Below are 12,567 nucleotides of genomic sequence, written 5' to 3' on the forward strand. Positions count from 1 at the left end.
TGCTATGTGTTGTTGCTTGTTTAGGCATATCTATCACTTACTCGGATTTACTTGGTTCTTGATTGGCCTCTCTTTTGCCAGGCATCACTTGGTCTATATACCAAGTGATGAATAATCCCTTTGGAGCATCTGTTCCATGCATGCTATGTGTGTTTGAGCATCTTGACTTATGTCACCATGGTTGCTGGTTTGGTGGTGTTTTTGTACTTGCCGATGATTAGATGGTTGGTCGATATCACTCGTACACTCGGGGGTGGAGCAAGTGAGCCTGGTGTGATGGCACAAATATCAATATCTTGTGCATCCTACCTGGCCTCACTTACTCCATCCCTGGATGTTAATATTTGTTTCGATCAACAAAGTATGAGGCATATGCTATTTAGTTGATACCACTTGGCTCTTTCTTCCATTTTAGTGCCGATGATTAGAATGTTCGATCAACTGTACACTCCGGGGTGTCGCTAGTGAGCCTGGTGTGATGGCACAAATATCAATCTCTTGTGCATCCTACCTGGCTTCACTAACGCCATCCCGGGATGTTCATATTTGTTTCGACCAACAAAGTATGAGGCATTCCATTTAGTTCATACTAGCTACTTCTTAATTGCATTGGCCTTTCTTCCATTCTTTTTTTTTTGAAACTCATGCATATATTTCAAGAAGTAAGGTTTTGGTTACAGTCAAAATTGATCAGCTCCATCAGGCATGAAGGAGCGGAACCAATCAAAACACACTCACACGACTCTCTACAACCTAGACTAGCTAGCATGTCCGCCACTTTGTTCCCATCTCTGTTTATCTTTAATACAAGGGCATCGAGCATAGACATCAGAATATTCTTTATATCTCGTACAGCTTCCAAGCAATGATAGATCTGCTTGGTGCAAGCATCTCTTAGTTCATTTACCGGAATTGCGCTCGTCACTTTCAACCTCGTAAAGGTCCAAAATAAATGGGTATAATAGCTTTCGAGGCCGTTCGAGCATAGCACTTGCTTCTCGCTTCGGTGGCGCTTGCGCAATGAGACAAGGGTCCCCAAGCCGACAGCGAGAACATCTCCGTAGAATTCCCGAGTACCGCTCCCCAAGCACTCGTAGCATTATTGAGACAAAAACTTGAGTCAGTATTTATCTTAGCCCAGCCTGGCTGTGGTTTTTGCCATGCTTCTACAGAATTAATTTCCTTTCTCTTTGCACTTTCACTCTTTACTATAAGCGCCTGTTTTCCTTTTAGATCCTGAACATCATGTCGATCTGAAGCTTGTAATGACTCATGATACGATCGCAAGAACAAAGCTGATTGTTGGATGCCACACTTTCCATCACCAAAAATGATGTTATTACGCATGTGCCAAATCCTCCACCACATGAAGAAAATTTTTACCCTCATGTTTTCATCGAGTCGGCTAAGCAACGACCAAAGACCCAATCCTCACCTGTGTACCCGAAAACATCATCACTGGGTAAGTCCCAATGCTCCTTCAGGCATTGGCGAAGGGCAATAGCCTTTGTACATTTAATCATAGCGTGGTAGCTAGTTTCTGGCTCCATTCCACAAATGCTGCAAGTTGCAATCTGATCCATATTTCTGGGCAACGAAGAGCTTGAACCCCTAGGGTATTAGTGGCTAATTTCCATCCAAACACTCTGACTTTAGGTGGAACATTTGCTTTCCAAACCATATTCCACGAGATCCCCGTCCCTGCTGGCTTGTCGCTCATACTCGATGTGTTGTCTTTCATCTTCAGTTCCAAAGCCAATCTATAGGCACTTCTTACCGTAAATAGACCAGACCTCTCAGGGTGCCAAGCTAGAATATCTTCGCCGTCGACTGATGGGATCTTTAATTGCAGAACTCCCTCACAAGTTCCTCCTTCCAGGTTTTTGTTGATGGATCAATTAAATCCGAGACCCATCTTATTCTCCGTTTGCTTGCATTACCCATAGATTTCAGGTTACCCCTTGGAAGCCAATTGTCTCTCCATATCCTAATGCTTGAGCCCGAGTTGATTCGCCATATTACACCCTCGTTTCGAAGCTCCAGTCCGTACATGATACCCTCGCCAACAAGGTGATGTGCTTTGGCTAAATGTCGTATCAAGAAGATCCCCGTTTGGATAATACTTTGCTTTAAGAATTCTCGGCGCAAAGACTATCGAAGTCGAACAATTAAGCGCCACGCTTGTTTAGCCAAAAGAGCTTGGTTAAAAAGTCTCAAATCTCGGAAGCCTATACCGCCATGAGATTTAGGCCTAGTAATTCTATCCCATCCCATCCAATGTACTTTCTTTCTATCCAATTCATCACCCCACCAAAAGTTTCTAATGATTTGAGATAACTCATCACATAGACTAGCAGAGAACTTAAACACACTCATGGCATAATTTGCAACAGCCTGAGCAACAGATTTCACCAAAGTTTCCTTTGCCGCCCCAGACATGTATTTTTCAGACCAATCTGAACATTTCTTTTGCAATTTTTCTTTTGTCGGCTTGAACTTATCATTCTTCATGCAACCCTCTGGAATTGGTAGACCAAGATATTTATCATCAAAAGTCATATTTTCGACCATTAGGATTGAACTGACTCTTTCCCTTCCTCATTCGAGCATTTTTGTCCAAGCATTAGAGAGCATTTTGCCGGGCTTAAAAGTTGTCATGTACTTGCCTCATTGGTCCGAAGTACCTCATTCACTTTATTTGCTTCATTAACGCTTGCTTCAAAGAAGAGCAAGCTATCATCCGCGAACAATAGATGGGATACGCCTGGACTTCTCCTGCATATTTTTAGCTCTTGTATATTGCCGCTATCAATTTGGTTTTGTAGCAACGATGATAAACCATCTGCCACAAAAAGGAAAAGATAGGGGGATAACGGATCTCCCTGTCTAAGTCCACGCGAAGGTGTGAAGCTTTCGAGAAGTTTCCCATTAAGCCGAACTGAGAATTTTACTGTTCTGACACATGTCATTATCCACTCCACTCATTTATTCGCGAAGCCTATTTTCCTCATAGCATTCTCTAGATAGTTCCAATCCACTCGATCATATGCCTTCATGAGGTCTAGCTTGTAAGCACAGAATTTCCCGGCCTTATTTGAACCCTTTTGAAGCGCATGAATGCACTCAAAGGCAATCAACGCACTATCCGTGATCATGCGTCCTGGGATAAACGCACTCTGAGTTTTGGAAATGATGTCATCAAGGAGGGGTCTCATGCGGTTAACAAGATATTTTGAGACCACTTTATAAATGACATTGCATAGACTGATGGGTCTAAAATCTTTTACTGCTTCTGGATTCTTCATTTTTGGAATTAGAACAATTGTTGTGTCATTTATTTTATCTGGCATCACGCCTTCAACAAAGAACTTTTTAACCGCTGCAATAATATCCTCTTTTAAGGTGGCCCACTCCTTTGATAAAAGCATGCCGGAAAACCATCCGGGCCGGGCGCCTTTGTTGGCCGAATTTGAAACAGTGCATAGCTAATCTCTTCATCTGTAAATTCGGCACACAAGTCCACAGTAGCTGCTGCAGTCACCTTCTCCTTCAAAATATTTGTGATTAATTGAGGTTGCACCGAGTCATCTGCTGTGTACGGATCTTCAAAATATTCAGTAACTAAGCTTTGCATTTGCTTTTCATCAGAAATCACTCTTCCATCTGCACCTTTAAGTTTCTGTATTTTATTTTTCTTTGCTTGCCAAGTCGCTTGCCGGTGGAAATATTTTGTATTCCTGTCACCAGCATGGAGCCAATTAACACGTGATCGTTGGCGCCATCTAATCTCCTCCTTTTCTAGCAGTTCATCAAGTTCAATACTGATTCTTTTAGCCCGTTCTCTGCTTGCTCTATCAGACTGCTTGTATGCCTGCTCCAGCAGCTTTCTTTTCTTTTCTATTTCCTTTGGTATTGATCCTATGGTACGTTTGCTCCAAGCATGCAAGGAAGACATGACTCCTTGCAAATTATTGGCCACCTCGCCAAGATCTTTTGGTTTCTTATGCATGCCCCAGGCAGTGTTAATCTCCTCACAAAGAGTTGCTTCTCGCTCCCAGTATGCTTCATACCTACGGGAAGGAGCAAAACCTTTCTCAAAAATAGTACTGTCCAAAGTAAATAACAGAGGGCAGTGATCGGACCTTGAAGAAGTTAAATGCGTGACCTGATAATTTGGGAATAAATCTGTCCAGTCCGGGCTTGCAACAACCCGGTCCAAGCGTACTCTAACATTTCTTTCTCCTTCTTGTTTGTTATCATAAGTCCAGGGCCTTCCCTTGTATCCTAGATCATGAAGATCACACTGTGACAAAACTTCTCGGAAGTCAAGCATTTGTTTCTCGCCTCTTCTTTTTTGTGACCAATGTTCATTTTGCCACATGCATTCGTTGAAGTCACCCAACATAGCCCATGGACCTGGGAGGAGAGGCCTTATTCTTCTCAGCAAATTCCACATATTGTACCTTTCATGCGTGCGAGGCTCCCCATATACAAAAGTACATCTCCATTTATTTCCTTCTGGGACATTGTGGATAGTTACATCGATATGGCGCTTACTAATTTTAAAAAGCTCAACATGGATGCTTTCATTCCAAAACAAAGCTAGGCCTCCCCCTTTACCTTTTCCGCTAAACGTTACGACGTGCTTAAGGCCTAACCTCCATCTAAACCCCTCAACAAACTCTTTATTCTGTCTAGTCTCAGAAAGAAACACAATCTTCGGATGATGCACATGCATAAGCCGCATCAACTCTTGAACTGTCTCGGGCCGGCCTAAACCCCGACAGTTCCAGCATAATATTTTCATGGCTCCTGACCAGTGCGATCCTCCGCACCGGTCAGTTGGCCAGCGGCCCCTGGGCTGGCAGCCTCCGAATCTATCCCATCCTCGCCTCCTCCACTTGGTTCCTCCTGCACCCGAGTGTCAGTCCCGTAGCTCTTCTTGTCACTGTCTCCACAGATGCCTATATTGGAGCGCGGTTTCTTGTCAGATACCATCACATCTTCCATCTCTAAAATGAAATTCATTTCCATGTTGCTTTGTGCTCCATCATGCCTATGATGCCTGTAAGAATTCAGCCTGCAAAGTCCATCGTCAATCTTCATGTATAGATCAGGAACCACACTCACTATTTCAGCTGGATGATTTTGCACACTTTTATCATAGCACTGCGCCTGAGGCAGTGATTCACCAGGATCTGGCGGCTCATCCTCAATTCTGAAGAGCGACACACTACAGCTGAGTACCTCGTGTCCAAGCAGACTCCTCATTAGATTTTCCACATCACATCCGAGACACAGTTTGGCAGCAGTTTGTTCTGTAGCTGCAAAGCCTACGATCTCCATTACCACGGGCATGCTTTTAGTATGAGCAACGCTGGACAGAACATGATTCCACCTCTCATCATGGGCATCAATCGCGTGAGAGTGCGCCGTGCTAGGAGCAGATCCTTGTCCCCTTTCTAGCGAAATTTCCATACAAGCCGCACCTAGGCCACCGTTCTCAAGGAACGCTGCTACCTTATCTTGTAACAACACCATAGATCGCATCGGAATTTGCAAATTTCGGGCAGATTCCAGCGCCCGCTCTATGGAGACCAGATCGGTACATCTGAGCGCCATCCGTGGAAAGGCTGAGAGATCCTCGGGACCAGCATCCTTGACGATACTAATCCGCCCCATGCCGCCGACACCATAAGGTCGCCCTGGCATCGCCGCCAGTGGCAGAGAGAGGTCGGCACCACAGCCAGGCACTAGTGTCGCCGCACCCAGACCTGAGTCGCGCCCTCCCGGCGCATCGGAAAGGGGAACGATCTCGGTAGGAACCTCCTTCTTTTGTTCTGCCTGGTTCTCATCGCGGCCTGGCATCCGGCCAAGGATTTGGTCGGACCTGATTCTGCTCTGTTCCAGACATTTCTGGGGATGTTTCGATCGTCGAACGATTTCTCTCAACTTCTCTCTCCACTCTATGGGTAGAATATCTGCAGGAGTACAGACGGATGTCTGGATCGTAGGGATCTTGGCACAACTCACTCCTCTTGATTCACTTCTGGTGGATTTCTCCCTCTCGGTCTCGCGCGTCCTGTCGCCTCCGGAGGGTCCGGAGAGACGGAGCGACATCCGGGATCCGTAGTGCTGATGATTAAATTGTTTGGTCACTTGTACACTCTGGGGTGGGGCCACTGAGCCTGGTGCGATGGCACAAATATCAATCCATTGTGCATCCTACCTGGCCTCGCTGACCCCATCCCTGAATGTTAATATTTCTTTCGACCAACAAAGTATGAGGCATATGATATCTAGTTGAGATACCACTTGGCTCTTTCTTCCATTTTAGTGCCGATGATTAGAATGTTTGGTCATCTATACGCCGCAATATACTTTGTAGACGGGCCCCCTTTCTCCGGCCGCCGTTCCGTGAACGAGTCTTTGACAAGACAACAACGCCGACATGCCTCTCCAGCCGCAGAACCACGCCGGTCCCAGCCGCCTCTCTTGTGGCCGCGTCTCCGCGCCATGCACTCTTCGCCTTCTTGCTCGGTGAACAATAGATCGATCGTTGGAATAAGGAAGCCGATGACGGCCGATCGCAATCTAATCTTGCGACCGGCCGTCATCGGTTTCCTTATTCCGACGATCGGTCTATTGGTTCACCGGACAAGAAGGCGAACAAGGCAGACGCGGGACACACGACCACAAGGGAGGCGGCCGGGACTCGTCGTGGTTCTCGCGCCGAGAGGCAGATCGGCGTTGTTGTCTCGTCAAGGACCCGTTCACGGAACGGCGGCCAGGGAAAGGGGGCCCTTCTGCAAAGTATACTGCGGCGTATACTGCAACTATGGTTTTTGACCATAGTATTTGTGTTGACCAACAATGTATGAGGCACTTATTCCATTTTGTCATTCCATTTGCTTTGGTATTTCCAAAATGCCGATGATTAAAATGTTTGGTCCCCGTACACTCTGGGGTGGCGTAAGTGAGCTCTGGTAAGATAGCACAAATATCAATCTCTTGTGCATCGGACTTGGTCTCGCTTACGCCATCCCGGAATGTTAATATTTGTGTTGACCAACAATGTATGAGTCACTTATTCCATTTTGTCATTCCATTTGCTTTGGTATTTTCAAAATGCCGATGATTAAAATGTTTGGTCACCGTACACTTGGGGGTGGCGTAAGTGAGCTCTGGTAAGATAGCACAAATATCAATCTCTTGTGCATCGGACTTGGTCTCACTTACGCCATCCCTAAATGTTAAGACTTGTGTTGACCAACAATGTATGAGGCATTTATTCCATTTCTCTTGTGCATCGGACTTGTTGGTTGATACGTCCCAAACGTATCTATAATTTCTTATGTTCCATGCTACTTTTATGATGATACTCACATGTTTTATACACATTATATGTCGTTATTATGCATTTTCCGGCACTAACCTATTGACAAGATGCCGAAGAGCCAGTTGCTGTTTTCTGCTGTTTTTTGTTTCAGAAATCCTAGTAAGGAAATATTCTCGAAATTGGACGAAATCAACGCCCAGGGGCCTATTTTTCCACGAAGCTTCCAGAAGACCGGAGGGGAGACGAAGTGGGGCCACGGGGCGCCGCCACACTAGGGCAGCGCGGCCTAGAGGGGGCCCGCACGGCCCTAGTGTGTGGGGCCCCCGTGACTCTCCCTACTCCGCCCTTCCGCCTACTTAAAGCCTCCGTCGCGAAACCCTCTGTACCGAGAGCCACGATACGGAAAACCTTCCAGAGACGCAGCCGCCGCCAATCCCATCTCGGGGGATTCAGAGATCGCCTCCGCACCCTGCCGGAGAGGGGAATCATCTCCCGGAGGACTCTTCATCGCCATGATCGCCTCCGGATCGATGTGTGAGTAGTTCACCCCTGGACCATGGGTCCATAGCAGTAGCTAGATGGTCGTCTTCTCCTAATTGTGCTATCATGTTCGATCTTGTGAGCTGCCTATCATGATCAAGATCGTTTATTTGTAATCCTACATGTTGTGTTTGTTGGGATCCGATGGATATTGAATACTATGTCAAGTTGATTATCAATCTATCATATATGAGTTGTTTATGTTCTTGCATGCTCTCCGTTGCTAGTAGAGGCTCTGGCCAAGTTGATACTTGTAACTCCAAGAGGGAGTATTTATGCTCGATAGTGGGTTCATGCCTCCATTAAATCTGGACAGTGACAGAAAGTTCTAAGGTTGTGGATGTGCTGTTGCCACTAGGGATAAAACATTGATGCTATGTCTAAGGATATTTGTGTTGATTACATTACGCACCATACTTAATGCAATTGTCTGTTGCTTGCAACTTAATACCGGAAGGGGTTCGGATGATAACCTGAAAGTGGACTTTTTAGGCATAGATGCATGCCTGGATGGCGGTCTATGTACTTTGTCGTAATGCCCCGATTAAATCTCATTGTACTCATCATGATATATGTATGTGCATTGTTATGCCTTCTTTATTTGTCAATTGCCCAACCGTAATTCGTTCACCCAACATGCTATTTATCTTATGGGAGAGACACCGCTAGTGAACTGTGGACCCCGGTCTATTCTTTACATCTGAAATACAATCTACTCGCAATACTTGTTCTTTACTGTTCTTCGCAAACAATCATCTTCCACACAATACGGTTAATCCTTTGTTCACAACAAGCCGGTGAGATTGACAACCTCACTGTTACGTTGGGGCAAAGTACTTTGGTTGTGTTGTGCAGGTTCCACGTTGGCGCCGGAATCCCTGGTGTTGCGCCGCACTACACTTCGCCGCCATCAATCTTCAACGTGCTTCTTGGCTCCTCCGTGTTCGATAAACCTTGGTTTCTTTCTAAGGGAAAACTTGCTACTGTCTGCATCACACCTTCCTCTTGGGGTTCCCAACGGACGTGTGTCAACTGCACGCATCAAGCTCTTTTTCTGGCACCGTTGCCGGGGAGATCAAGACATGCTGCAAGGGGAGTCTCCACTTCCAATCTCTTTACTTTGTTTTTGTCTTGCTTTATTTTATTTACTACTTTGTTTGTTGCACTTAAACAAAACACAAAAAAATTAGTTGCTAACTTTACTTTATTTACTGTCTTGCTCTCCATATAAAAAACACAAAAAAATTAGTTACTTGCATTTAGTTTACTTTTGTTATCATGTCTAGCTCTGCACCTGTTACTTCTTCACCTGAGGAATTAGTTTTTTACTTTTAAACAAGGGGATGAGGAGAGTTTTAAAGATGCTTGGTCCAGAATTTTTACTTTTTTATCGTAAAGCTGAACCTCAAATGACTCTAAGTTTGCTCCTTAGTAATTTTTATTTTGGTCTTATGATTCGCTATAGATATGCCTTGGATGCTGTAGTGGGAGGAGATTTCCTTCATTGTAATGGGGATCAAGCTTTTAATGCCATAAAAAAGTTGGTTGCATCACATGATTCAGCTAATAACTTTGATTCAACCCTTATTAGCATTTATAATAGATTAAACACTCTTGAGACAATTGCATCTCACTTGAATGAAAATTATAGATATGTTCGTAACCGTCTTGATCAAGTTTTAGTGAACTCTGAACCTTCATTATGGGATCCTACTATTAAAATTGTTATTGGTGACCAAACTCTTCATGCCAATTGTGATATTATGTCTGAATTTTGCCTAATGCCTAAGAGTATTCGTGAATCTTTGCAACTTTGGGGATTCGTTGAAGGGGGAGAAGGAATAACTCTTATTGATAACTCTGTTATAATTCCTAAAGGAATAGCTGCGGGTGTGCATACAACCATTCTTGGGAGAACAATATCCATTGATTATCTTGTTATTGAATGTGCAGGAACAGGACAAATCACACTCGGAAGATCCCCGCTCGAAACTATTGGGAGCAATCCATAGATATGGGAGAAGGCACCCTAAAATTCACCTCTACACCCGGGGGTAGTCATATATTCCCTAAATCAAAGAGTAAGAAAAAGAACAAGAAAGGTAAAGGTAAAGCCCAAGGTGATGTCGATGCTTCATCTCTTGATAACACTTGATTCACACTTTCCGCGCCTAGCTGAAAGGCGTTAAAGAAAAGCGCTTATGGGAGACAACCCATGTTTTTACTACAGTACCTTTGTTTTATATTTGAGTCTTGGAAGTTGTTTACTACTGTAGCAACCTCTCCTTATCATGTTTTTGTGCCAAGTAAAGTCTCTATGGTAAAGTTGATGCTAGATTTGGATTGCTGCGCAGAAACAACATTGCTGTCTGTCACGAATTCGCGCAGAAGTCTCTGTAAAAAAATCAAAAAAATCTTCAAATTTACGTGTGTGATCCACAGATATGTACGCAACTTTCATTAGTTTTGAGTTTTTCCGTTTGAGCAAGTTAAGTGCCCCTTCCAGGTTCGTCTTTACGGACTGTTCTGTTTTTGACAGATTCTGCCTTTTATTTCGCATTGCCTCTTTTGCTATGTTCGATGGATTTCTTTGTTCCATTAATGTCCAGTAGCTTTGTGCAATGTCCAGAAGTGTTAAGAATGATTGTGTCACCTCTGAACATGTGAATTTTTGATTGTGCACTAACCCTCTAATGAGTTTGCTTAAAGTTTGGTGTGGAGGAAGTTTTCAAGGGTCAAGAGAGGAGGATGATATACTATGATCAAGAAGAGTGAAAATTCTAAGCTTGGGGATGCCCCCGTGGTTCATCCCTGCATATTTCAAGAAGACTCAAGCATCTAAGCTTGGGGATGCCTTGGGCATCCCCTTCTTCATCGACAACATTATCAGGTTCCTCTAGTGAAACTATATTTTTATTCAGTCACATCTTATGTGCTTTGCTTGGAGCGTCTGTTTGCTTTAGTTTTTGTTTTGTTTGAATAAAGTCGGATCCCACAATTCTTTATATTGGAGATATTACGCTCCGCTGTTTCGTATGAACACATGTGTTCTTAGCTTTATCTTTAATGTTCATTGCGAAAGTTGAACTACCTCATTCATTGATATATGGTTGGAAACGGAAAATGCCGCATGTGGTAATTGGTATAATGTCTTGAATAATGTGATACTTGGAAATTGTTGTGCTCATATAGATCTTGTTTAAGCTCCCATTAATGAATAACTACATAGAGCATGTTAAAATTTGGTTTGCATGATTGTTCTCTCTAAGTCTAGATATTTTCTGGTAGAGGTGTTTGAACAACAAGGAGACGATGTAAAGTCTTATAATGCTTACAATATGTTTATATGTGAGTCTTGCTGCACCGTTTTATACTTGAGTTTGCTTCAAACAACATTGCTAGCCTAGCCTTGTATTGAGAGGGATTCTTCTCGTGCATCCAAATACTTGAGCCAAAATCTATGCCATTTGTGTCCACCATACCTACCTACCACATGGTAGTTCTCCACCATTCCAAAGTACGTTACTTGAGTGCTACCTTTAAAATTCCATTCTTTGCCTTTGCAATATATAGCTCATGGGACAAATAGCCTTAAAAACTATTGTGGTGAAGAATATGTACTTATGTGTCTTATTTCTTAGTAAGTTGCTTGTTGTGCGGTAACCATGTTTTCTGGGGACGCCATCAACTTTTACCTTTGTTGAATATCATGTGAGTTGCTATGCATGTTCGTCTTGTCTGAAGTAAGGGCGGTTTTCACAACCAAATGGTTTGAGTATGCATACTGTTAAAGAAGAACATTGGGCCGCCAACTAAAGCCATGAATCATGGTGGAAGTTTCATTTTGGACATAAAACCTCAATCTCTTATGAGAATATTTACTGTTGTTGAATGCTTAAGCATTAAAAGAGGAGTCCATTATCTGTTGTCTATGTTGTCCCGGTATGGGTGTCTAAGTTGAAGAATGATCAAAAGCGACAAATCCAATGCGAACTTTCTCCTTAGACCCTTGTACGAGCGGCATAGAGGTACCCCTTTGTGACACTTGGTTGAAACATATGTTATGCAATGATAATCAGTGTTAACCCAAGATAATTAGGACAAGGTGCGGGCACTATTAGTATACTATGCATGAGGCTTGCAACTTATAAGATATCTTATACATAACTCATATGCTTTATTACTACCGTTGACAAAATTGTTTCTTGTTTTCAAAATGAAAAGCTCTAGCACAAAAATAGTAATCCATGCTTCCTCTGCGAAGGGCCTATCTTCTACTTTATTGTTGAGTCAGTTTACCTATTCTTTCTATCTTAGAAGCAAACACTTGTGTAAACTGTGTGCATTGATTCTTACATGTTTACCTATTGCACTTGTTATATTACTTTGTGTTGAAAATTCCATGAGATATACATGTTGAAGTTGAAAGCAACTGCTGAAACTTATATCTACCTTTGTGTTGTTTCAAAGCTTTCTACTAAGAACTTATTGCTTATGAGTTAACTCTTATGCAAGACTTATTGATGCTTGTCTTGAAAGTACTATTCATGAAAAGTCTTTGCTATATGATTCATTTGTTTACTCATTATCTTCATCATTGCTTCGAATCGCTGCATTCATCTCATGTGCTTTACAATAGTATTGATCAAGATTATGATAGCATGTCACTTCAGAAATTATCTTTGTTA

This window comes from Lolium rigidum, chromosome 3, assembly GCF_022539505.1.
Source record: "Lolium rigidum isolate FL_2022 chromosome 3, APGP_CSIRO_Lrig_0.1, whole genome shotgun sequence".
NCBI lineage: Eukaryota > Viridiplantae > Streptophyta > Magnoliopsida > Poales > Poaceae > Lolium > Lolium rigidum.